The sequence below is a fragment of the Triturus cristatus genome, chromosome 12, assembly GCF_964204655.1.
Source record: "Triturus cristatus chromosome 12, aTriCri1.1, whole genome shotgun sequence".
Classification (NCBI taxonomy): domain Eukaryota; kingdom Metazoa; phylum Chordata; class Amphibia; order Caudata; family Salamandridae; genus Triturus; species Triturus cristatus.
This window is the reverse complement of record NC_140595.1, coordinates 840,706,130-840,732,501: the sequence shown is the minus strand read 5'-3', so window position 1 is coordinate 840,732,501 and position 26,372 is coordinate 840,706,130. Positions and strand designations below refer to the sequence as shown.

General features: G+C 53.7%; 1 protein-coding gene across 3 annotated transcripts in view; it reads left to right on the top strand.

Annotated features, from left to right (window-relative positions):
* C12H17orf114 (chromosome 12 C17orf114 homolog) overlaps positions 1-26,372 on the top strand; it is a 122,148-nt gene that overhangs the window by 54,863 nt on the left and 40,913 nt on the right. For 2 of the 3 annotated variants that reach the window (XM_085639520.1, XM_085639521.1), the window contains exon 3: positions 22,494-22,557. The gene's annotated coding sequence lies outside the window, so the exon portion shown is untranslated. Of the gene's footprint in view, positions 1-22,493; positions 22,558-24,830; positions 24,969-26,372 lie in introns of those variants that run through there. The other variant, XM_085639522.1, reaches the window with a different exon arrangement.

Sequence of the window (26,372 nt, the reverse complement as noted above, 5' to 3'; positions counted from 1 at the left end):
GCTGCTTTACATTCCTTCGAGACTTAGCCTGAAGGCTGCTCTCCATAGCTACCACTAGGATAGCTTTCAATAAAGGTTGTCTTTAACCTAATCATCAATAAGGGGTTGTTTGGACAGGTACAGGGTGCCCACTATAACTAGTGGACAGCATATACCAGGCCAACTTCTCACACTGATCTTACAGAGGACATATCCTGCATAGAGCATGAAGCATCTCACGCTCCTCTGAAGATCTGATCATACAGAGGACATGTCCTGCACAGAATGTGAAGACATCTTGCACTCCTCTGTTGAAGACCTGATCTTACAGAGGACCTATCCTGCACAGAACATGGACATCTCACGCTCCTCTGTTCGGGCAAGTCTCTGGTTGACACTGTGCGCACAGGGTAAACCGTCAGGCCCCTCCCCTGCCCCCCGGTCACGGACCCTTGTCGGCACATAGAGATGGTAATGACTGTGGGTACATGTCCTGTCGTGCAGGCCACGTTACTTGCACAGGTGTTGACGCCTCCAGCGAGGGGTGTCCTGTATTTCGACATACCTGCAGCATTCCTCGTGAAGGGAGCGGTTCCGACCCATGCACATGCGCCAGCAGACTGTCTGTGCAGTGAGTGCCTGCCTGATTGACCCCCCCCCCCCCTAGCAGTGACAAACTGTTTGAGGTCTCCCACTGTGGCAGTGGCCACCTCCAGGCAGGCGGGGTCTCCCTTCAGTTCCCCTTATTTGATTTTTGTCAGTCTGGTGTAAATTTGTTTATTACTTTTTAAACTATTTTTCTAATTCAGCCTTGGATTTTTGTTTTTTTTTACGTTTTGACTTTTTTTCTGTTTTGGTACTGCATAAATAATTGACACATTGCCCCAAGTTACGACTGCCTGCTCCGTGCCATAACTACCAGAGACTGAGCTCCGGTTAATTTAGTAACTTTAAAGATTCACTCTGACCAGGGCTGTGATCAATGCTTGAAGTGGGCAGTCACCCGCCACATCCATGCTCAACCAGGGGCCTCTTCCCCTGTCAGTCACTCACTTCATCTCTAGAATCCAAGACTGTCCGTGCAGTAGCAGGAAGCGAATCGCCCGTCCACCGTCGGACTCAGTAGACCTCGAGATAAAGGGTTGAAGGTGCGAGATACCTCTGGAAGGCCCTCTCCTTAGACATGCGCTCTCCAGACCACAAACTGGCCACCTATATACACTGCAATAATGCGGCAACAGATGCAGCCAGCAGACTCTCCAATATACAATCGCTTCCTGCACAGATGAGGACCAGGCTCACCATCGCGCACTTGCCCAGGCCCAAGCCCGCTGGTACTACAATTGAATAATAGCCACGGTTAAAAAAAACAAAAAAAACCTTGCCGCTGGGTCCCGCGTCGCTGCTCTTGCTCTCCTCGCTGAACTCGAGGAACAGGAAGCACAGCCAGGCCCCACTGACCAATCACAATGCTGCAATGCAGCATTGTGATTGGTCGGAGTGTCTTGGTTCGACGCTCCGCAAGGGAATGGAGGCCTGGGTTGTTCTCCACGCAGGCTGTAATGCAGCCTGTGTGGAGAATGGGGAAAGTGCGCGTGGCTGGTTTTGGCGGCCTGAGAGGGCCGGCCAAACAGACGTGTGCAATTGGGAGTGGGTAAGCCATTCCTCCCTGCCCTCCTCCGAGAGCAGAGCAGGCCCGCCCACCCGCCCGTCTGCTAAGCAGTACAAGCATAAAATAAGAATTCAGTTGTGTTATGGTAACTGTTATTTCTATAGCGCATAATCACCAGCAGGTCTCTTGGCGCTTAGAGGGGGTGCCCAGACCACCGGCAGTCGCCAAACACGTGTGCCAGATGATTAGACTGTGTCCTGAACGGGAGCGCTGTGAGACGTTTCCTGGAGGGGAGGAGTGCGCGTTCCTTGCGGAGGCAGTCCGGCAGTTGATTCCAGAGCTGCGGCAGTAGGACCGAGAGGGCTCTGCCCTCCCTGGATACAGTTTTGAACCGCGGGGCGGCCAAGAGGCAGCTCTCGGTTGACCGGAGTTTTCGGCCTGGTACATAAATCCCAAGGCGCTCCTTAATGTAGGCCGGGGCCTGGCCGTAAATGGCTTTGTGGGCCATGCAGAGGCCCTTGAATGTTGCTCTTTGCTTAATGGGAGCCAGTGTAGCTTGCGCAGCAAAGGGGTCGCGCGAGTCCTTCTGGGAAGCCTGAAAATCCATCTAGCTGCATTGTTCAGTCACCTGTAATTTGTTGGTGAGCTTTTCCGGGAGGCCACTGTATAAGGCGTTCCCATAATCCAGTCTGGACACGCTTGTGGCTGATACGATCATCTGTACCGCTGCGGTTGAGAGGAGGGAGGCACGTTTCCACATCTGTCGCAGCCTGTGCTGGTTCCAACCACAGTCGCAACTTGATTGGTCATGGAAAGATCGGCATCCATCTTGACGCCTAGGCTTTTTATGACCGTTACTGGCGTTGGGTTGGTGCCGAGCTCTTGGGGCCAGAACACATCACTCCAGGGGTTGGTCTTTGAGGGGATGACAAGGGCCTCTGTTTTGTCGGGATTGACTTTTAAAGAATTGTCTGTCATCCAATTCACAGTATGTCTGAGGATGGTTTGTACCTGTGAGCAGGTCTGATGGGAGTTGTCAATCTGAGGATGAGCTGAGTGTCGTCCGCATAATTAAAGGCTTGGCAGTCCATGCGCGCTGGGGCAGTTATCGATGGCTGGAGATGTATGTTAAAGGAGCGGGGTCCGTGCTGAGCCCTGGGGGATGCCACACATGAGGGCGCCCCTGTCCAATACCTGCTCACCATGCTGAACCCTCTGGGACCGGCCTGACATGAAGGACTCGTGTCACTGGTGTGCCACTGGTGTGCCACTGGTGTGCCAAACATTTTTTAGTTTCTACTTCTCGCTGCTTAAAAGCAGTGGGGTGACGCGCCTCCGCCATAGCTGAGTCCTATTGGCTAGCCGCCACTGAGTCCTATTGGCTAGCCTATCTGTCCACGATGGCAAGTGCTTAGCATCACCCCACATTCCATGGTGCCTCTCCTCCATGCATCCGACCTCTTCACTCCTCCCTCACATATAGCGCCCGGATAATACCCAAAGGTGACATTTTGGCTCCTATAGAAAGCACGCACAATAACCGCCCACCCCAGCATTCACCCACTGTGCGTACCGTTGTGTTCCCATTCCGAGGGGACGTGACCCCACATTACCGGCTGGACTGTTCCTATGGGAGCAGGGCCAAGGCTGATTTGCATATGGCAGCTCCCCCCTGGAGTGACGCAGGGGCAGTAAGATGGATGGATGGGAATGTGCCCGAGCCAATGCCAGGGCTGAGACTCTTGCAAGAATTCCACCCATCACCTCTTGTTCAATTAATGCCCCTCCCCCCCCCCCCCCCCCCCCCCTCCTCCACTGGGGAACTTGGCAGATTCTTGGAAAAGACGTTTCTATCCCTGGAAACCACAGCGCGGCCGCTCCGACGCATGAAAAGCCGCTCTGTCGAGGGTCCCCTGGGCCACTTGAGTCCCTTCCAAGGAGCCGGAGCCAGGCGCAGGTCTGGGGGCTGCCCCCCCCCCCAGATGAACCCCTGGCAGAGTGATGGATACGTGCTCCGGGGGAGGGCCGGACCCTCCGTCCCGCTGCGCAGCACACTGTGTCCCTTACAAGAACCGCCTTGTTGTTCCAATGAACTTTGCCTTGTTTGAGGAATATATCCGAAGCCAGAAACCGTATCCAACAAACACCAGGCAGCCCCAGCCCCCGTGACCGGGGACCGGTTCACCAAGGTCTTCGGACGTTGGAGGGGGCCTCGTGTTCCGATGGGGGCACCGCACCTCTGGGGGGGGGGTGGGGGGGGGAGCACTGCACCCCCTTTTCGCTCCCTGCTCGCAGAGATGTCTGACTGAACTCCCCCACAGGTCACGTGCTCCGAGGCCACTCGTCTGTTTGCTTTTCCAAATTGGATGAAACTCTGCCCAGTAATTGAGCTGTAGTTTCAGACCTGGTTTGTTTCTCTGGGAAAGAAATGTTGGTGGAATTTACGAGCCCCGGGACGGGAACCGGAGCCTGCAGCGGCCGTGTTTGGAGTTTGAGGACTTTGACCCGGTGAATCAGCGGGGGAGGTGCGTCTTGGGCACATGGGGCATCGGAGGGGCCTCTCCCCAGGGCACACATGGGGCATCAGAGCCCCCCCCCCACCCCCCGGACACACATGGGGCAGTGGAGCCCCCCCCTCCCGAGCACATGTGGGGCATCGGAAGGGCCCCACCCCAGGGCACACATGGGGCATCAGAGGCCCCCACCACAGGACACACATAGGGCATCAGAGGCCCCCCTCCCGAGCACACATGGGGCATCGGAGGGGCTTCTCCCCAGGGCATACATGGGGCATCGGTGGCCCCCACCACCGGACACACATGGGGCATCGGAGGCCCCCATCCAGAGCCCACATGGGACATCAGAGAGCCCCCTCCCGAGCAGAGGGGCACCTCCCGAGCACACATGGGGCATCAGAGGGGCCTCTCTCCAGGGCACGCATGGGACATCGGAGGCCCCCACCACCGGACACACATGGGGGCAAAACCGCCAGCTACACCCAACAAACAAAACCCGAGTGTATTGAGGGAGCGGTGCGATGGGGTTGTTGGCAAAGAAACATAATCGCCTTATTTCAGAGACTATTTTTTTATCTTTATTCCAGCCATGACACTCGTGTAGGTTTTTCAGTGTCCCATATCGCAGCTCCTTGAGTGACGTGAGCCGCGGCGCCTGGTGTACCCACGCGCATGACGCCTCAGCCCACCTGTGCCTGGCGCACAAGGCAAGAAACGACCCCAGTCCACCCCTCCCCCTGAGGGGTGTCAGTCCCCGGATCAGGTCTGTGCGTCGGTGGTCCTAACCCAGTGCTGGTGATGAGAGGGACGTGGGTCAGGAAGCTGGCCAACCCTCCGACAGTGGACACGGCCCAGCCTAGAAGGGAAGGAAGCTGGGTGCAATGGAGCGCCAGGAGCTATATGTATCCGCCATAGGCGCTTTGTCCGACTGCTCTTGCTCCCCACGCGCGGGTCCTACCTCCAAGGTACTGTCTTTCCTCGATGGACAGTACAGCTGGGTTCTTGCCATATGCCCCCCCCCCCGCCCCCCTTGCACAGGTCCTACCTCCAAGGTTCTGTCTTTCCTTGACGGACAGCACAGCTGGGATCTTGCCATGTGCCCCCCCTGCCCCCCTTGCACAGGTCCTACCTCCAAGGTTCTGCCTTTCCTTGACGGACAGCACAGCTGGGATCTTGCCATGTGGGTCCCACCCGCTGGTCCAAGAGGAGCCCTGAGGGGCTCTCCAGCCCACAGCCTCACCCACCAAGGCCGGTGCCCACTCAGAAGAAGTGAGACCACATCGCGCTTTGGTCAGTCCCTCCGGAAGGTTCATGTGCAGAGTTGTCTGGAACAGGAGGAAGCGCTCCAGGTGGCATGGTCCATCCAGGAGCGTCCGTTCATTCAATGCACGGACCACCCACCATCTGACATACTGGGGCGGACACCATGCAAGTCCCAGGTCCGCAGCAACGCCTAGAGCCGGCGGAGACCTCACGCCTTCTGACAATCCTCTGATGCACAGGGAGACCCTCTCACACAGCGAGACACGCAGAGAGGTGGGCTCGCTGCTCCTCTGCACCATCGAGCCCTTCGGGGTCTACCTAGAAGGCCCGGGTCTCCTCCACACCCTCTCGTCGGAACCTCTACTCGGGGCATTGATGGGTCTCCATGGAACTCACTGCTGCCTCGAGGGTGTAGCTGTGCTCGACTTGCACCGCCCCAAGCCTGGCACGCAGAGTCTACCTTCTATCCCTGTAGGAGATACCGGAGGTGAATCCTGCGGTCTACCCTCCCATATGAAGATCTGACCGCTCCACAATCTCTGGCCTTCTCTACGAAGTCTGGACTGAGAAGCAACAGTGGGGGCTTCAGTACCTTCAAGTAGGGTTGTTGTGCAGACCTAGAGTATAGCTACCACTTAAAGTCCTGCACGTGCTCGGGGACTGTGTGCGTTGTGCTCCCACATCACTAGAATAGTCCAATGTTGGCACCAGTGATGCCTCAAAGTAAAACGTTCAAAGATAAAAACAGGCCTTCGGTTCCGCTTTCTGCCAAGTGCGTGAACCTGAGCAAATCTCAGGTGCTCAGAAGTCTGCCTCAAGGCGCTCCACCAAGGCATGGCCTCCTTTATCTCTCGTGGAAGATTTGCCAAAGTCCCAACGAGATGTCCTATAAAAGGCCTGCCAGCCACATGACAAGGCTCCCCATTGGAGAAGCCCCCACTCAATGTGTCCAAGGGCACCAGGGCTCCTTCTGAGTTTTATGGCAAACGCACCAGTTTCTGGGTGACGCGGCATTGAGTGAATGACGGACTCTTGCTCTCTGTTCCCTCTGAGAGGGTATTTACTTGTTTGACACACGCCTTGTGTGAAGTTTCACTCGCTGTTGGGTCACACCCTTCCCTGCCACCAAACCTGTCCCTGCCTCCTGCTTCTCGAAGGTGTCACCTCCCTGCTCTGGGAACAAGCCCTTGAGCTCTGACCTACAGCTGAAATATCCCTTATTCACTATTTGTGGCACTTCTGAGCAGCAGCTGGGGTCAATAAGAGGGTCTCTAGGGCATCGAAGGGCACAGGACTCACATTTGGTCTCCCAATGAGATGAAAGCTCTGGTGATGGTTCTCAGCATATTGCTGTTTCACGACAATCTGGGCAACTCGCTGCCGTCTGCGGTCACCAGAGGACCATCCACTCTGGCCCAGATGAAGGACCGCTGAGAGCACTCACTCGAGTCACGAGCCATGATCCACGCTAAACGCTCGTGACTCTGAGGACCATCCACTCTGTTCTAGATGAAGGTGCTCTGGGTGCGCTCACACGAGCCGTGATCCACCATCCACTCCGTTCTAGATAAAGGACCTCTGGGTGCACTCCCCCGAGCCATGATCCACCATCCACTCTGTTCTAGATGAAGGACCTCTGGGTGCGCCACGAGCCGTGCTCCACCATCCACTCTTTTCTTGATGAAGGACCTCTGGGGCCTTTGTAGGTGCAGATGACGGGCTGGGGTTCGAGTTCTTGGTTGGCACGCTTTGGAACAAGGGCATGGACAGGACTTGCCCTTCAAGGGGTAGATGCTGAATCTTGACTCAGATGCAGCCGTAGGAAGAAGGAGGGTCACTGAGTGACTCCTTGGGACGCGCTTACAGGAGCTCTTCACCTGCCGTGAGGGGAACGGCTCTGCATTAACCCCTACCGCCGTGAGGGAAACAGCCTACATCATCCAGCAGCCTCTGCACGGCGCGAGGAAGGAGCGTCTTCCCTGCGCCCGCAGCGCCCTGAAAAGGGCTGCTGCACTCGCGCAGCGCCGGACGCGCTTACAGGAGCTCTTCACCTGCCGTGAGGGGAACGGCCTGGCTGGCCACTTCACCGCCGTGAGGGGAACGGCTCTACATTAACCCCTACCTCTGTGAGGGAAACGGCCTACATCTTCCAGCAGCCTCTGGACGGCGCGAGGAAGGAGCGTTAACCCTGCGCCTGCAGCGCCCTGAAAAGCGCCGCTGCACTCCTGCAGCGCCCGGGCCAAGGGCGGGCCCGTCATTGCCAGGAAGAGGCAGGGTAGGGCCATACCCCCTTTCACCCCAGGCCCTGGGATCTTGCTGTGCATAAGGAGTCGCATAACGGGTGCTGTGAGCTCCCTTCTTTGCCGTCTCTATCATCTGCACCTGCTTGAGCGACTGCACGTTAACGCTACCAGTAAAACCCGCATGTGCTGCGGCCAAACCGGACCGGGCGCGACTAAAGGTTTTATTGAACTTGATTCAATGGGATTTCCCGGGTCCAGCCTTATACTAATTAGGGCACTGTACCGCACGCACGCTGCACTGTAGTGACATTACTTTGTCCAAACGCCCTTATTGTTATTGCTGCTAAAAACCTAGATGCACGTTGCACTTTTTTCTGATAAAGCGAGGATTTTTGATAGTTTGAAATACTTGGCATTTTATGGGCTGTGACCTAGTATTGTATTGATTGCACCTTGAACCTTGACCTGTAAGCTGTGAAGTATTTGAACAGGGAATTGATAATAGAACGGCGTGCGTGTATATACAGTTAACATGAGTAAGCGTAAGCCCAGTATAGGCAAAAGTGTAGCTGGAGCCCTAGACGCCTTTTTATTGAGGGCAGAATCAGCCCTCATTAATGAGATAAAACTTACTGAACAAAGGCTATCTCTTGAGCTCCTACCCTCGAGAGCAGACTTTCTTTAACTCCCGTAATTCATGAATCCTATGAAGTATCCCCATCCCGGATTAGTCCGTCCCCACACGTTGTTTCAGATCTAGTGACCAATATTGTCTCCTGTTCATTTTCTGACCAAGAATCCAGCCCTGTTAAACCTAAAGTTATGACCAGAGGGCAGAAAGCTAAACTAAGGCCAGTTCGTATTAATGAATCCCCCCTCCAAATAAAGGAAAAGTCGAGGATTAGTGAAACAAAGCAAACCTGCTCAGAGAACAACTGGAAAGAAAACATTACCTGTTATCTCTGTAAATGATTCCAATGGTTAGAGCGGCAGACCCTGAAGCAGAGTTCTGGCCAGGGACCAGAGTTCGATTCCCGCCTCGGCGGGGCTCGGGCTCAATTTCCTCGGACCTGTCTATTCTCGCCTCGGTGCCTATTCTAATCACGGGCCACACGCTGCAACTCTGGGCAATAGCTTGCTTAGCCTCCACACCGGCCCCAACAGCGCTAAGGATGCCTGGCTTCACCCTGGGGGTGCCCAGGAGTGGACACTTCACAGGGAAAGCCAGGAGGGGTTCCACAGCGGTATGAGTATCAGCGCCAGGAAACCGCAAAGGCGACACTGCAAGGTGTCCGTCTGGTGACAGTGCGCTCTATAAGTACCTTGACATTTACATTTACATTTACATTTACCCCTACGATCCAGATGGCGATAGGACAGCTCGCCGATAGCACACAGGAGGGCAACTTCTGGGGCAGGCTCGAAACCATGATGTCAACTGTTAGAAGGCGACCTCAGAGGGGCCCAGAGGGGCCCGGAGGGGGCCCTGACTGTCCTGAGACCAACCCTCGAGGTATCGTAGCCGGGCACTGGCGGGAGACTCCTCAGGGGAGGAATCTCGTATCTAGGATCGTACACTCGGCACCACACGACAAAGAGACACCACACCGAGAGTTCTTACGAGCAAATCTTTATCAGGTTGGAGTGGTAAGATCTTTATGATCAGCAAGGCAATATATATACAAGTAGAGCGTGGGCTCACAAAGTCTTGGAGGGGGTTTAGGAGGTAGCGGGACAGTCTTTGGGGGGAATGGATCAAATGCAGGAGCGTATCCGGCGCACAGCTCACAATCCTCGAGCTGGGGGATGCGCTTGTCGTCGTGGGGTCCGGCGGGACCAAGGGAGTCTGGGGGCGCTGCGAGATACTCAGCAGGCTCGAGTACAAGTTCGGAGGTCTTACGATCTTCAGGGAGCCGCGAGTCACTCAGCAGGGCTCAAGCACAAGTTCGGAGGTCTTACGATTTTCAGGGAGCCGCGAGTCACTCAGCAGGGCTCAAGCACAAGTTCGAAGGTCTTACGATCTTCAGGGAGCCGCGAGTCACTCAGCAGGGCTCAAGCACAAGTTCGGAGGTCGTACGATCTTCAGGGAGCCGCGAGTCACTCAGCAGGGCTCAGGTGTTTCCAAGGCGAATCTGCCGGACAGTCCCAGGGCACCCCTTGTTATAGGGCGACTCCTCTTTGATGTCCGGAGTCTGTGCAGGCAGGGGTCTTGTCACCTGGGGGTCGCTTGTTGGGGGTTTCCTGCCATTGTCCTTTGATCCTTTCAGGGCCGGGTCGGGAGGAGCCCCAGACACCCAGCAGGCGTGGAGCCAGCCCTCTGGGAGGCCGGCGGGTCGATCGAAACCCACCTTCCCAGGGAAGCGCAGAGGTGTGATGGAAACTGCTCCTCCCTTTCTCATCCCAAGGGGAGCGCAATGTCCTCCAGCCGGAGTGGCGCCTGTAGGCTAGGGTCGCGCTGGGGCCGGGCAGCCATCTTGGTGCATGAAGTGGGCACGCGGGCCCGGGGTGGCTGAAGGGGGAAGGCCTACGGACGGGGGAAGTCCGGGTCGGGTGTGTGTGTTCTGGTGGGAAGGATCGGCCAGGCCAGGGGCTCGGGGCTGGTATGAGGTGCAGGGGTCAGGTCTGACTATGTTACGAGGGCCGGGTCTAACACGTATTGGATCCTATTTTGCATAAAATAAGCTCAGTAGAAGCCAGATTATTAAAACTAGAGGGGACGGTTAGCTGCAAACCGCCGGCTACACTGGCAGTTAGTTCGAAGAACAGTACAGATCATGTAGTTAATAGGGGAACAGGTACGGGGGTAGGCCCATCTGCCAGCTCTGTTGCAAATAGAGAGATGTCAGATAAGAGTCACTCCAACAACAATATGCCCAGTAGTGCTGATATTCCAGCTCGCACTGGTTCCTCCTCCCTTTCAAGAGACCTGGTCGGTGGATTGCGGTCTATTTTTGGAAGGCTAGAAGGTTTTTTTTGTTCCAGCTACTCCTTCAGTGAGTGGAAGACCCAAGGGTGGTCTAGCCGTATACATATCTGTGGCTGTCGATTGCCAGATTCAGGTTGTGTCAACCACAAACCCAGGAATACTGGCATTGACATCCAAAAAGGGGGACATTAGACGGGGCCTTCTTAACTTTTACAATTCTGTGGCCTGCCCTTATGGTGCTTGTAATATTACCACTCTTGGCGCTTTTATCAGACAGTCGTTTGGTCCTATCCTACATAATATCATGGTTTCTGGCGATTTTAACATATATCCTTGTGGAAACCCAATGCTATCCTGTATTTCAGAGTTGGGATGCCCCCGCATGAAGGGATTTAATTTTGAACACCATGCCCAGGGGGCACTGCTGAATAATTAGATAAATGAACTGGACATGTTGGCCTTGATGATCTTAACTGCCCCGCACACCATATTTTCTGTGCCAACTTTTAAAGGGCGTGGTAGGGGATCGTTTATAGACTTTATTTTAATCTCCTCTTCCCTACAATCTTTATTCCATGGTTTTAATATTATGGAGAGCGAATATAGTGACCATAACCCACTATGTGTTCACATGTTGGGTCCATTATCGGCACAAATTGGTTATGTATCAACCAGGGGTGCCCTTAGACCGACAAGCGACGACTTAAATGGTCTCAGATTTCCCCAGATAAATTCTATAGTGAAGTAAATGTATCTTGTGCCCCCGAGTTAGCATTATGCACTGCTGCAGGCTCTTCTCCTAATGAGATTATTGGCGCATATGCATCAATAGCACGTAAAGTTGGTGAAATCTTAAGTGTCCCGACTGGCAGAACGGCTATCGTCGGCCCCAGATGGTTTGACTGTCATTGCTCTAAGGCGGCAAAAAAAGCTGAGGGACGCTCTGTCAGCCAAACCAAGAATACAAACCGAGGTACGTGCTTGCCGTAAAGAATGTCAGCCCTGGCCAGACGGAAGGGTGCCCCGACGGAGGAGGCGTGGAGGGAGCTGATTGACTGAAGCACTCTCAGGAACAGCTCTATGTCCTGGAACATTGTGAATCGCCCCCTTTTTGACCAGGAAGTGGGGGGGGCCTTAGATTCACACATCACTGAGGAGGAATGGGTGCTCCACTTTAAACCTATGTTCGATAGCCCCACAGAGCATATTTGCCAAGAAGGTCGGGATACAAATGTCCCTGTAATAATCTTTGAAAAGGGTGAGGTTATGGCTGGTATTGCTGGGCTATCCATTAAAAAAAGCACCGGGCCCAGATGGTATTCCTCCGGTCCTATTTAAGTCCGACCCTCCGTTCTGGGCCCCGGTACTGGAGGCTGTGTTTAACGCAGCGGCTAGGAATGGCTGTCCTCAGTCTTGGGTCTCTTCCACCATAGTACCTCTTTTAAGAAGGGTGACAGGAATAGTACCCAATGTTACAGGCCAATCTCCCTCATTGACTCAGTGGTCACGGTTGTTGGACGTAATCTCTTGCAGAGATTATCCACTTGGGTGGAGGAGCACAAGATCCTGTCGGATGTCCAGTTTGGATTCCGGCCGGGACGTTCGACCGTTGCTCAGTGTCTTAATTTATCCATGTTACTGAGCAAATATACTGTCGCCCGCCCCTGTACTATCTACCTTGCCTTCATGGAGTTGTCCTCCGCATTTGATTGCGTCAATAGGGTTAAATTGTGGCAGTCCATGAGGGCAATAGGGGTGGATAACAGAATTGTTCATTTCTTAGAGGACCTGCATAAATCAACCAAGGCTAATGTCGGGTTTTCTCAGGACCTTCGGGTCACTAGGGACCTTGAGACAAAGAGGGGAGTACGCCAAGGATGCATCTTGGCTCCATTTTTGTTTAATCTTTACATCAATGATTTGCATACTGCACTAAGAGCCACCGGGGTTGACTATCCATGTGTAGGGCGGCGTGGCATTCCCGTCCTGCTATATGCGGACGATGCCGTCCTTATATCTAGGACCGCATTAGGTTTGCAATCTCTTAACAGCATTTTCTAGATTTATGACTGATCGGGACTTGGCAATAAATAATTCAAAATCTTACATAATGCAAGTGGGGAAACAACCTAAAAAAAGTTTTCAATTTAGTGTCGGCCCGGCTAAGACCCCCCCGCACCAATGTATTTTCCTATTTAGGCGTTCTTTTTGATGACCAACTACAATGGGGTCCTTTAATTATGAGGAAAAAGGGGGACCTGGCCCGGGTGACTGCAGCAATTTTTAATTTCGCCACCAAAATAGGGAAGAAACCAACAGGAGCCATGTTGAAAGTCTATCAAGCCAAAAGCATGGCCATAGCTAGCTACGGTAGTGAAATCTGGGGTTATATTGCTGCGGATTCCCTCCAGGTGACTCAGACTGACTTTCTGAAGCGCCTATGGTGTGTTCCGCGCAGAACCTCTAACCTAGCGGTCCATGAGGAACTGGGGGTTCCCTCTCTAAGTGATGTCCTCGCGCTGCGCCCCCTGGTGTTTTGGGTGAGGTGCTGGCTGAACAAAGATTTAACTCTTAACCATTTAATTTTAAGAGAGTGTATGTCTCTCAATAAGGCATCTCGAATTCCTTGGCTTAAACACATTAAAAGCAGCCTGGAAGGGGTAGGGCCGCGCAGATTTATTTTGTAAGCCTGAATCCATTGTTAAGAAGGACGTGGACATTTTTAGGGTAGCCTTCTTAACCTCCAAGAAATTGGAAAGGGAGGCACAGGAGAGGCTGAAACCAAGTGTTCGTATGTTTTTAATGCTCAAAATGACCTGGACAGCGGAACCTTATCTTATGGGGTTTCTATCAACACACAAGAGGTTTTTATTAACCAGGTTTCGGATGAACCTTTTTTTGCCTCCTGCTAGCCAGGCCTAAGGGATACAGCAGAGGTCAAGTGCTCGCTCCCTGCGGCTGCGACGGACAGTCGCCGCAGGAGCTGCTGCATTTTATGTTTTTATGTAAGTTGTATGAAACCCCTCGACGGTATTTTCTGGTTCCCATTTTAAAAAGAATGAATTTTAGACAGGCCCGTCCTGCCCTTATGTATCTTCAACTGCTGAAAGAGGACTGCATTCGTTTTATAGTGGGGTTTTTAAAAGCTTCTGTGAAATCCAGGGCCTGTATGGATGTGTAGACAATGGAGGATCTAGGTATGATCTATTAGCTTAGTTGATCTAGGTTGCGCCATTAAGTAAATATAATAGGAAGTTATGCTTTCCTGGCACATTGCACTTTAAGGCTCCGAATAATTTTGGGTGGCTGGGTATTGGAGTTTTACTTATAAACTGTGTAGAGGGTCTGACTTTTTAAGCCTGTTTTAATGTATCATTGTTTTCATGCACCTGTATTTGTGTAACATTTATGGTTTTCTGATGTAAAACCGAATAAAGTTTATTTGACTGATTGACTCCTCGGTGGACGCGGGTCCAGCTTCTGAGGATGGAATGGCCTGTATGGTGAGTCTGGTGGACTTGCCCTGGACTCGCAGTTTTCCTTTTCCTTCTGGCACATCTGGGTTCCAGGCAATGGCTAAAGAGCTCGAGGACTTTTAGCCCTATACTATGGGTCACGTGACACTGAAAATCCCCGCAAGCGTGGAACCGTTTGTTGGAAAAAGAGGAGTTGGTGAAAGTCACCTTGTGTTGTGGCATGGAACCTGATGGGCTTGTCCCCCCAAACCCCTTGATTGGATTCTGTATTTATCTGCAGTATTGTGTGTTTGGAAATGTCGGAATCCGAATTATAATTATCAAGAGTTAAACACGAAAGAAAGCCCCTCTCTGCGCCCACGCGTTTTGTGGTTTGGTATTAGACCGATTTTAACCCCCAGCATTGCTCTCTGGTTTATTCGCACACTCTTCCGGTTTTGATAGAAACATTCTGTTTCCTAAACCATAAAATTATGGGACTATAAACGTCTTCAGCCTGGACTCCCTCCCAGTACTTTCTAAGAGGGCTGCTGTGGGCGGGGCCTCGTACACTCAAAGGTTTATATAACTGGGAGCAGGCACCGGTTCCCCACAGGAAGCGGTGCCTGTAACCTGTGCCATCTACAGGCTGTAGCGCGGCGGGGCCTGGCAATATATAGGCCACAGCAGCGCTGCAATGATATACACAAAGACCACTGCTTGCATTCTCGTGGCCGGAAGACCCCGAACGGTCTCCGGCCGTTTATTTATCCCCTCGGGTCGAGCCCGCCCCGAGGAGTGCGTGCAACGTGCCAAACTGCAACAATGTAGTAGAGTGCCCGGGTGGCTCTCTACACAGGCCTGCGGGGGTGCTTAGAAGCCGGGACACCGTATGCTCCGTTATCTCATATTAATCCGCTCTGCGGCCTGTATGTTATCAGCCTTGTAATGATGAAAGGGCGGACCTGCCAGGATTTGGGCTGGTATCCTTCAGGTGCTTGGACACTGAGCTTCTCCCGGGTCTGGGGCCGCTCTCTACTGCTGAACTGAAGAGGTCGTTCTGTTTAGGATCGGGGACTCGCGGAATGAAGAAACGCTGTTCTTTTTCTAGAACCTCTTGGGCTCCTGCTCTTGTCTGGAGCTCAGGCAATTACTTTCCCAGGGTCCAGTGCTTAATTTATAAAAGAATAAGTGGCGGGCCCAAAGGTTTGCTCGGATGCCCGCTGCCGGCGCCATCGGAGGTAGAGAAGCTGAGTTCCAGGGGTGCTCATCTGGACTCCACCTTTTGTCGCGTCCATCCACCGCCAGACGCTCCCTGTCTGTCCATCTCTCTCCATTGGGGTCTTTTCCGTCCCTCTTTTCTGCAGTTGTCTCGGTTTTACATCTTTCTCTTCTTCATCCTTCCCCCTTTCTCTCTCTTGCTCTGGGCCAAAGTCTGATGATTAAAGAAGTGCTGGTCCCAGGAAGCGTGCCGGTGGGCACCACCTCAAATGAAGCCCTGGCTCCAGCCCTGGGTTAACTCGAATATACCCCTTGGGTGACTCAGCATTACCAGCAGCTGAAGGGGCAACTTGCAGACCCGTTGTCGCTCAAATGAAATGAACTTCCGCCTTCAACATGTGCAATTCCAAACCTTTCCGAATTCTCTGAATTTGATCTTCTCTTATTTCCTATATTGTTTTCTGTGTATTTAAAGCGCCCTGAAGCGGCTGGTGCAGGCATATTGGCACTATACAAAGATCTGGAAGGAATGTCTCCTTCTCTGCCACTCAGTCGCTCTTAGGGGAGAGAGGCCAGTGCAATGTGTTGGCATGCTCTTACAATCTGAAAAATGTTGGCTGTCGAAATGCCTGTAAAGTTAAAGAATAAACAAGTCCTGGTGTACCCAGGCGGAAAGTCTCCGCCTTTCAACCTGAAGCCTGACCACAAAAGAGGATCGTAGAACAGCGCTGTGTGCCAGGGACGTGCGTCCTAAAGAGGAAGCCACGCGGAAAACAGATTGCGAAACAGTTGCTGAAGCATACTTTACTTTTAACTCATTGGCGTGTTTGTCATCCCCTTTCGTGGAGGCCTTGGGGCAGTCGTGGATACTGGGACTCAACCACGGGGGTTGAAGCCATTTGCCACCGAGGTCCTGGGTCTGTCGTACTGGGGCCCTGAGAACTGGACCAAGTATAACCCCTTCGGCATGCGACTCAGCGGTTGTGATGCAGTCGCTGCTTCTCAGGCGGTAGTGTGAGGTGCAGGAGCTCAGAACTCAACAACCAGCCACCCGCCACAATCATTTCAATCTCCAGCCCAGTCCTTGTCTTTTCATGAAAGAATGTTGTGAGACCGGCCTCACGGCGTATGCCCTCCCGATCATCCAGCCAACCTGCAACCACCCCCAAGACACGGCATCTCCGACTCCGGCCGCCCCAGCCACACAGACCCGAGGGCCGGCCAGAGCCCCCGACAGACTCGACACCCTACCACGCATGTCCGACCGAGGGAGCAGGAACCCCCGAGCCAGACCAAGAGGCGCCAGCCCAGTCACACCTCGGGTCGCCTTCCCCCGGGAGGACTCGATCGGCCACCAGGCCCCTGGGGAGCAGGAGCTTCGCCTGCCGAGCGTCTGGGGTCCCTCCCAGACCCACCTGAAAAGACCAAAGAAACGAGCGGCAGGAAATCCCGCCGAACCCCCTCAGTCACCCATGGCCCCTCTCTGCGAGGACTCCGGACTTCAAAGGGCAGGGGGAGTATAATAAGGGGTGCCGGAGGAACGAATGGCGGAGAAGACCTGGAACCATTGAAGCCTGCTGACGCTGTCGCGGCTCCCGAATACCGAACCACCTGGGCCTGCTGAGTGACTCGCGTCCCCCAGCCATTGAACCATCTGAGCCCTGCTGACGAGATCGCGGCTCCCGAACTCCGAACCACCTGGGCCTGCTGAGTGACTCGCGGCCCCGACCCTCGAACCACCTGAGCCCTGCTGACGAGATCGCGGCTCCCGAACTCCGACTACCTGTGCCTGCTGAGTGACTCGCGGCTCTCCCCTCGAGGACGAATTGGCAAGAGATCGCCCAGAGAAACAACACCCTCCAGCTCGAGGATTGTGAGCTATCCGCAGGGTACTTTGCAGAGACACTGCCTTCAAAGACTGTCCCGCTACCCCCATTCCCCTACCACCGATTTGTAGTCTCTTGTGCCGCTGATGTACTACTTACACCTTGGATCATAAAGATCCCTTGAAACCTTCGATAAAAGAACCTATCGTCCTACGAAGAATACGTGTGGTGTCACTCTGTTCGTAGTGTAAGCTCAGGGTGTGCGCGCCTGGTTCGGCCTACTTGGGAGAGGTGGGTCAAAGGGGTGGGCAAGACGTGTATCGAACCCCCCCTCCGGCGAACGCCTTTCCAACAAATGTACTTTAATGCGACAGCTGTACTAAATGCAACACAATCTCAGAAGTCTGTGTCTTTGAGTGCAGTTCTTCAAGGTGCCGCCCCCTCTGCGCGCCTACGACTGCTTCCTCCTAGATTGCATCTCCACCTCTGGTTTCTCCTCATTTGAATTCAGGTATTTGCATAGATCAAGCAGGGGCGCAGCTTTTAAGCCCACAACCAGTTGCAGTCTTTTCGGGTATCGCCTAGGCAACGCATGCGCTGTATCTGTGAGGCATGCTGTATTCACTCTGGGGGCTTACAGCCCGCCCATTGCTTTTGATTTGTTAATTAGATTGTTGCTTCCAGGTGGTTAATCTTCATTTGTCCCTCCATCTCGTGTCTTGCACCCTCCCATGGAGCGTTTACCTATTACTTGTATCCTTCACTTTAATGTATTTAGGAGTCTGTTGAATTTTAGTTGCAGGGGGTTGGAGGTCAAAGTTTTCATAGATGGTTGTGATTTTCCAGTAGAAGAAGTTGGTGAGACTATGCCAGAACTACTGAGGAGGTGATGGTGTTCTTGGTGGCTGTGAGGTTAGAAAATTCCCAGATGATGTAGAATAGTTCCTTGCTGTGGTTGGAGCTGGCGTCCAGGCGGTAGTCCAGGGCATTTTTCCTGACTGTTTTGAGTTGCTTGTGGTACTCATTGAGGGATAGTTTGAAGTTAGAACGGTCATTGTTTGTTTTGCTGGAGTGCCAGACCCTTTCATGCACTGGTGCGCCTGTGGGATTTGAGCTCTGGTGGGAACCAGCTGTGATGTTTAGAGGATCTGCTAGTATTGGTGGGTTTAAGGGGTGTGACTTTGTCAACGCATTTGTTGATCGATGCGTTGAAGTTTTTTACTTTCCCCTTGAGTTGGTGGTGGCGTCAGGAGGTGAGGTGCTGAGGGTGCTCGTCCAGAGGTCTTCGGTTACTTTTCTCCAGCTCCTGTAGGGGGATTTGGGGGGGTGGCGGGTGTGGTGGGGCTGGTTGTGATATGGGAGTGGTTTACTTTTCTCCACCTCCTGTAGGGGGATTTGGGGGGTGGCGGGTGTGGTGGGCTGGTTGTGATGTGGGAGTGGACAATGTCAGACCAGGTGATTTCGGTGCTATGGGTGTACCGGATTCTGTCGCTGGCTGAGAATATGGGGTCAAGAGTGTGTCAGGTGATGTGCAAGGGGTCCGTGACCAGTAGGGAGAGAGCGTATTTCAATGCTCTAAAGTAGATTGGTTGTGTTGGTGTCATTGGGATCTTCCAGTTGAAAGTTGAGGTCCCAGAGGAAGAGGCAGTCGTTGGTTGCGTCTGTGTTGATGACAAAAGCAGCAGTCTCTGCAGTTGTAGCTCTCTTGGCCTACGGCAATCATGTAGTTGTAGCTCTCTTGGCCTACGGCAATCATGCAGTTGTAGCCCTCTTGGCCTATGGCAATCATGCAGTTGTAGCCCTCTTGGCCTACGGCAATCATGCAGTTGTAGCCCTCTTGGCCTACGGCAATCATGCAGTTGTAGCCCTCTTGGCCTACGGCAATCATGCAGTTGTAGCCCTCTTGGCCTACGGCGATCATGCAGTTGTAGCCCTCTTGTCCTACGGCAATCATAGAAGTTGTAGCCCTCTTGGCCTACGGCAATCATGCAGTTGTAGCCCTCTTGGCCTACGGCAATCATGCAGTTGTAGCCCTCTTGGCCTACGGCAATCATGCAGTTGTAGCCCTCTTGGCCTACGGCAATCATGCAGTTGTAGCCCTCTTGGCCTACGGCAATCATGCAGTTGTAGCCCTCTTGGCCTACGGCAATCATGCAGTTGTAGCCCTCTTGGCCTACGGCGATCATGCAGTTGTAGCCCTCTTGTCCTACGGCAATCATAGAAGTTGTAGCCCTCTTGGCCTACGGCAATCATGCAGTTGTAGCCCTCTTGGCCTACGGCAATCATGCAGTTGTAGCCCTCTTGTCCTACGGCAATCATGCAGTTGTAGCCCTCTTGGCCTACGGCAATCATGCAGTTGTAGCCCTCTTGGCCTACGGCAATCATGCAGTTGTAGCCCTCTTGGCCTACGGCAATCATAGAAGTTGTAGCCCTCTTGGCCTACGGCAATCATGCAGTTGTAGCCCTCTTGGCCTACGGCAATCATGCAGTTGTAGCCCTCTTGTCCTACGGCAATCATGCAGTTGTAGCCCTCTTGGCCTACGGCAATCATGCAGTTGTAGCCCTCTTGGCCTACGGCAATCATGCAGTTGTAGCCCTCTTGGCCTACGGCAATCATGCAGTTGTAGCCCTCTTGGCCTACGGCAATCATAGAAGTTGTAGCCCTCTTGGCCTACGGCAATCATGCAGTTGTAGCCCTCTTGGCCTATGGCAATCATGCAGTTGTAGCCCTCTTGGCCTATGGCAATCATGCAGTTGTAGCCCTCTTGGCCTATGGCAATCATGCAGTTGTAGCCCTCTTGGCCTATGGCAATCATGCAGTTGTAGCCCTCTTGGCCTATGGCAATCATGCAGTTGTAGCCCTCTTGGCCTATGGCAATCATGCAGTTGTAGCCCTCTTGGCCTATGGCAATCATGCAGTTGTAGCCCTCTTGGCCTACGGCAATCATAGAAGTTGTAGCCCTCTTGGCCTACGGCAATCATGCAGTTGTAGCCCTCTTGGCCTACGGCAATCATGCAGTTGTAGCCCTCTTGGCCTACGGCAATCATGCAGTTGTAGCCCTCTTGGCCTACGGCAATCATGCAGTTGTAGCCCTCTTGGCCTATGGCAATCATGCAGTTGTAGCCCTCTTGGCCTATGGCAATCATGCAGTTGTAGCCCTCTTGGCCTATGGCAATCATGCAGTTGTAGCCCTCTTGGCCTATGGCAATCATGCAGTTGTAGCCCTCTTGGCCTATGGCAATCATGCAGTTGTAGCCCTCTTGGCCTATGGCAATCATGCAGTTGTAGCCCTCTTGGCCTATGGCAATCATGCAGTTGTAGCCCTCTTGGCCTACGGCAATCATGCAGGTGTAGCCCTCTTGGCCTACGGCAATCATAGAAGTTGTAGCCCTCTTGGCCTACGGCAATCATGCAGTTGTAGTCCTCTTGGCCTACGGCAATCATGCAGTTGTAGTCCTCTTGGCCTACGGCAATCATGCAGTTGTAGCCCTCTTGACCTATGGCAATCATGCAGTTGTAGCCCTCTTGGCCTATGGCAATCATGCAGTTGTAGCCCTCTTGGCCTACGGCAATCATGCAGTTGTAGCCCTCTTGGCCTACGGCAATCATGCAGTTGTAGCCCTCTTGGCCTACGGCAATCATAGAAGTTGTAGCCCTCTTGGCCTACGGCAATCATGCAGTTGTAGCCCTCTTGGCCTACGGCAATCATGCAGTTGAGCCCTGGTTGGACCTCCGATGACAATGCATTATCTGTTTCCATCAGGAGCTGGAACGAGACCGGGGCACCCATAGGATATACGGATCCTTCTTAGCTCGCTCTTGGACAGTTTCTTCTCCTGCAGGTTCAAGCGAGCTCCTCCCTCTATAAGCAGCCAGACAGGCTTCTATGGGTTTTGGTTCCGGTGCACGGCTCCACCAGCAGAAAGTGCAGACTTGCAGACTTCTCCGCTCTGGGAGACTGACTACGATGCAGACACCAGACTTGGGTGCACAGTGGCCCCTTGTGTCCTCTGTGGTGCACTCTCTCCAAGGCCATGAAGGACTTGGAATGGGAATGAAGTGGGGTGGTTCGTTGTCCTACTTTAGAAACAACTTCTGCGCGGGAGATGTGGACCCACGGTCTCAAATGGTAGAACCAGTTCTGAGTGCTTCTCCTTTCAAGTGTCCTTCTGCGGCTGCTCTTCAGCCACAGCCGTTGTGTAGAGTGATGCTTCTGACAGGCAGCCCTGGGACGGTCTCCGACCTGGGGCACTCAACAGCGGCAGAAGGAGGTGAGAGGGTTCTGAGCCTAGCTTCAAACCCACTCCCTGAAGGGCTAATCCGGGGCAGATCAGAGTCGTCCTCACCAAGAAACCTCTTCACTCAACAGAGACTGCCGACTCGCCCTTCACCGCTACCGTTGCACCAAATGGCAGCACACAGGAAGACGGTTCGTTAGCCCCTGGCTAATGAAAGGCCTCCTGGAATGTCTACAGGTAGCCCTGGCTCTGCTATCCTCATTCACGGTCTGGACCTCCTCTCTCACGGTACGGGGGGCAGGCGGCACGCTTCCACTGTATGAGGGATGAAGCCCTCACCTCCCATTGTGTGCTATGCCAGGCTTGGGCATCCAGAATGGATCCCGCTGGCCTCCATTACCCAGGTTGACTCGTATACGCAACTGATCGCCACATGTTACACAGCCTGCACGGGTGCACGCATTGAACACATACCAGATGACAGCGCAAGGGTCTGGGCATACACCACAGCAAGCTAGACAAGTGGGTGATTAGCCTCCCTCTCAGGAGCTCGGATACATAGGTCGGGTCACTGTATTCATTCTTCCTAACATGCCGCAAGCTGCTGTCGCTGCATTATGCACCATACCCAGGCCGGGGTGATAGTGCATAACGCTTGCTGTGCCTCTCCAGGTCACCATTGGAAGCGGTCTAGGCTCCTGTACACATGCTTAGATTAGGGTGATGTCGGGTCAGGATACCAGATATACCTGCAGTCGTGCGCTAAGGGCGGGGGGACACGCTCTATACAGTACAGGGGACGCCTCCTTCGCAATAGTACTTAATAAGAATGTTTCATCCTGCGAAGCTCTTTATCTGTGAATAATCTTTGTTGTAGACTGATTTAGCAGACCTTCTGCGGCACTTGTGTTTAATGGAGCTCAGAACCTCATGTTTGCCATTTTTAAAAGTACCACACCCCTGTGTTTTACACTCCTTACGAAATCGACAGAATAAACTGCAAATATGGTTTGCTCCATTCAAACATCTTCATCCAATATGACCTGGTGCAAATCCTGACTCAAGCATACAAATAGTAAACACAGTGCAGAATGCCTCTGCCCCAGATTTGCACCAGTGTTGTGTAGTAGAGAGTTAGTGTGTTAGATCCGCGTGCGCACAGGCTGACCTGCTGGGTTCATGTTCCATCTTTCTTCTCTTCTTTTGATTTCAGGTCGGTGCCGAGTTTTGGTTCCTGGAAGATTCCCTCCGCTCTGCTGTCTGACCGACTTGTGCCGGTAAGTGCTCAGCTGTAGTCTCTTGCACGCGAGTGTGAACGTGTGTGTGTCACTAGTGCACGGAGTGGTATTTGTGGGTGTTCTAAAAGTATCTGCGTCACATAGCAGACATCTTGTGGCCGCTACCGCGCCTCTTGTGCCTTTGCTGACCCCCCCCCCCCTTTCCTGCCCCCCCCCCTCCTTTGCTGCCCCCCTCCCCCCAGTATCTGCTCCCTCTCATGGTCTCTTGATGTTTTGTCTCATTTCTGGGTGTCAGTCTCTGTCTGCCTCTGTCTCATTCGCTCTCTGTCTCATCCTGCTGAGCCTCTCATGGTCTCTTTATCTGTCTAATTCTAGGGCGTCACTCTCTCTGCCTCATTCGCTCTCATGCTGTTTAATTCCGCTGCGCCTCTCATTCTCTGGCTGCCTCATTATTGGGTGGCCCCCTCTCTCTTTCTCTCTCTCTCTCTCTCTCTCTCTCTCTCTCTCTCTCTCTCTCTCTCTCTCTCTCTCCCCGCTTCCTTCTCTCTCTGCCTGCCTCTCTCGCCATCCGTTACTGTCTGTCTCATGCCCTGTCACTCTCACTCGCTTTCTACCTGTCTTTTTGTCTTGTAAGCTCTCACTCCCTTGCACCGTTTAACCCAGTGAATGCCTTTCTCTTTCTGCCTCTTTCACTCTTCCCATGTCCACTTCACTCCCCCTCAGTTTAGTTGCGGTCTGCAGGTCTCATTCTGACTTACAGAGAGGAACCTCAAAAGGCTCTGCTGTTTGAGATTGCAGGAGTGGTGTCTCGGTCACTGTCAAAGTCTGTGTCGTCCCCCCCCCCGCCCCCCCTCCCAGGGGGTGTTCAGTCTGCACCAGGAATCCCCCCTCTTGGCTCAGCACACGTGGCGTCTTCGCACAGGTGCCGCAAACTCGATCTATCGATGTTAGCAGTGCTTAATTTGAACCAGTGGTTTCCGGTGCTTGGCACTGGCCCTTCATTGTAAACAGTGGCGCTTGTGACAGTTTGCCACAAGGTGGCGCTGTCTGACTAATTTACAGATGACAACATTTAATTAATAATTCAATGTATATTAAAGATGACTCTGACCTGCAGCCATTCTTGTGGCCTTGGGGGCCTGAAATGGTCTGAATTGTCACCCTCGTAGGAGTGCGATGGTTCGTAGTTGTGTTGGGGCGATCATTGGCAGTGCTGGCGGGGGCAAGGGGTGGTGCAAGCGGCAGCGGCCTCCCGACGAGAGCCCTCGCACTTTTTTGTTTTTTTTTGCAAATGAAGCCCTGGACGTTAGGATTGTAAACTGAGTCCTTTCTGTGAGTCTGTGAGGAGGTGAGATGTTACAAATCCTCACGTTTTGAGTCCGGCCTCCATTACTTACCGGTAACCACCACTCTTACTGTTGGAATTGAAACACAAGCTTTGCCCCTGTGGATGGTGGCGAGCGAAACTGAAGAACTCACTGGAAGACCTCAGGGAGCCAATCCGAAGGGGAAGCCTCCTGCCCCCGCCCCCCCACCGGCACACGCACATCCAGTGGCCACCAACATACACACCTTGTAGTCTCGGAGTGGCATGCAGGGCAGGGGGGTAAGTAAGTGGCAGTCGGCTTGGGAGGCCACCAGACTGGTACTAAAGCTTCCCAGACGATCGCCTGCGTCAGCAGCTCTGGGGGCTTCACACCGGCTGCCAGGACACAGGAGGGGGCTTCAAAGAATCCTTGTATTGAACTTCAGAGCCTATAGACCCCCCCCCCCCCCCCGTGGCTCGGAGGGGGGCGCACACCCGAGGTTCCAGGGCCCGGCTGGCCCACCAGACCAGAGGCCACCTGCAGCCGCAGTAGGTGGTGCGGGGGGGGGGGGGGGGGGGGGGGGGGCAGAGTGCCCGGGGCACCCCCTGGACCATGGCCCCAGTCTGAGGATCGGGGGTCACTAGAGACCCCGCGCCCTGAGGCTGGGATTTGATCGTTTTAGACTAAAATAGTTTGCATGCCAAACTATTTTTTTCCGGGCGAGAGACTCGAAGGCGGGCTGTTAATTGAGTCTGGCCAGAAGGGAGACTCCTTCAAAAGTGTAAGTCTGACACCCATGAGTTGAGACGTGAGCCACCCCCAGGCAGTGTTTCTATTGATGATCAAGAGCGGGGTTTGTTGAGGGAGGGTCCCACACACAACCGGGGGGGGGCGTGTACCATTGTGTGTTCAGACCCCACCCGTCTAGGCTGCGCCCCTCTGCCGCCCCCAGTCCACGCAGTTAACAAAAGCTCAGCCTCTAAGCACCGTGGGATGTGCTGGGCGCCTCGACAACTGCACAAGCCTCAACAGGCGCTGCGCTGCACGCCGCTCCTGGGCCCAGGGGGTGTCACCGGCCTGGTGGGGTTCGTGTCCCCCAAGGGCTCTTTGCTAACGCTGCCTCCGGATCTTCACATATTTGAGGTGAGTGCGGGAGGCAGACAGCGGGGGAGGCTGGGGCGAGAGACACGCATTTCAACTAGTCGGATCCTGTTTAGTGCTTCGTGGCGCTGCGTTTTCGTGAAATAATGATGGGGGGGGGGGGGGGTCTGCGGTCAATTGTACAATTCCCTCAGCATAGGGGGGTTTCTGTTGGCCTTCTGTGATTCCCACCCTGCAGCTGGGACAGTGTTAGTAAACCTACTGACGCGGCATGGGGGTTAGGGGCGTTAAGGGTCAACCCTATGTGTCATCGGGGACTCAAACGACCCCCCAGCCATTTTGAGGAATAAATACACCATCTGATGCACCGTACTCTCGTTGGCAGCACGGCAGGGGTGAAGTGTGGTGCCCTGCAGTGGTCTCCCGTCGAGAGCTCTGGTCCTTATGGGTTTTGTTGCAAATGAAGCGCTGGACGCCAGGTTTGTGAACTGAGTCCCCACGCTTTGAGTAACGTCTCAATCACTCGCCGGTAACCACCGCTCTTTACTGTTAGAGTTGAAACACATTCCCTGCCCCTGTGGATGGTGGGCGAGCGAAACTGTGGAAACATCCCCTGAAGACCTCAGACCCCCCCCCCCCCCCCCCGTGCGGAGTGTCTGGTGGCACGTGCACATCCAGTGTCCACCAACATACAGACCTTGTAGTCTAGGAGTGACGTACAGGGCAGGGGGGTAAGTGAGTGGCAGTCGGCTTGGGAGGCCACCAGACGATCGCCTGCGTCAGCAGCTCCGGAGGCTTCACACCGGCTGCCAGTGTAAAGCAATGATTACGTTCCTCCGTTCCGTTGTATGTCCAAGATTACTGCACCCTCCCCCACCTCGCTCACCGCCCTGCAGCACGCCCTATGCGAGCCGCCACGTGGTTAAAACCGGAGTAAACTGGCATGCCCCAGGAACTGCCCCTGCCATTCTCTGGGCGGCGCCCCCGTGTGTTCGCGCTACAGATACCTGCGCATACAGTACTAGGTAAAGGAGGGGGGGGGGCGGGGTCTCCGGGTGGATTATGCCTCCGATAATTCTGAGTGTTTCTGGTGCCAGATCTAACTGGTCCTCAAACTCCTCTAGGCCAGGAGACACTGGAAAGTGTAATACACTGCAGGGTCTGCGTGTAGGGGGGGGGTAGCCAGATCCCTGTAATGGGGGAGGGGGGGTGTAATATCTCCAGGTCCATGTGATCATTTCTCCTACCAGGGAGAAGAGTCCTAACTGTGGGGTTTCGGTGCTGGAATACAGGTCAGACTCGGAGTCAGGCGCTGTGACCCCACGCCACATTACAGTGGGCTTTGCACGTGATTGGGCGGCTTTCTTGTCCCTCTCTGTTCACGCCTCTTGATTGGATGGCTTCCTCTCTATTCTTGTCTTGTCCTGCCCCTAGAACATTTCTTCT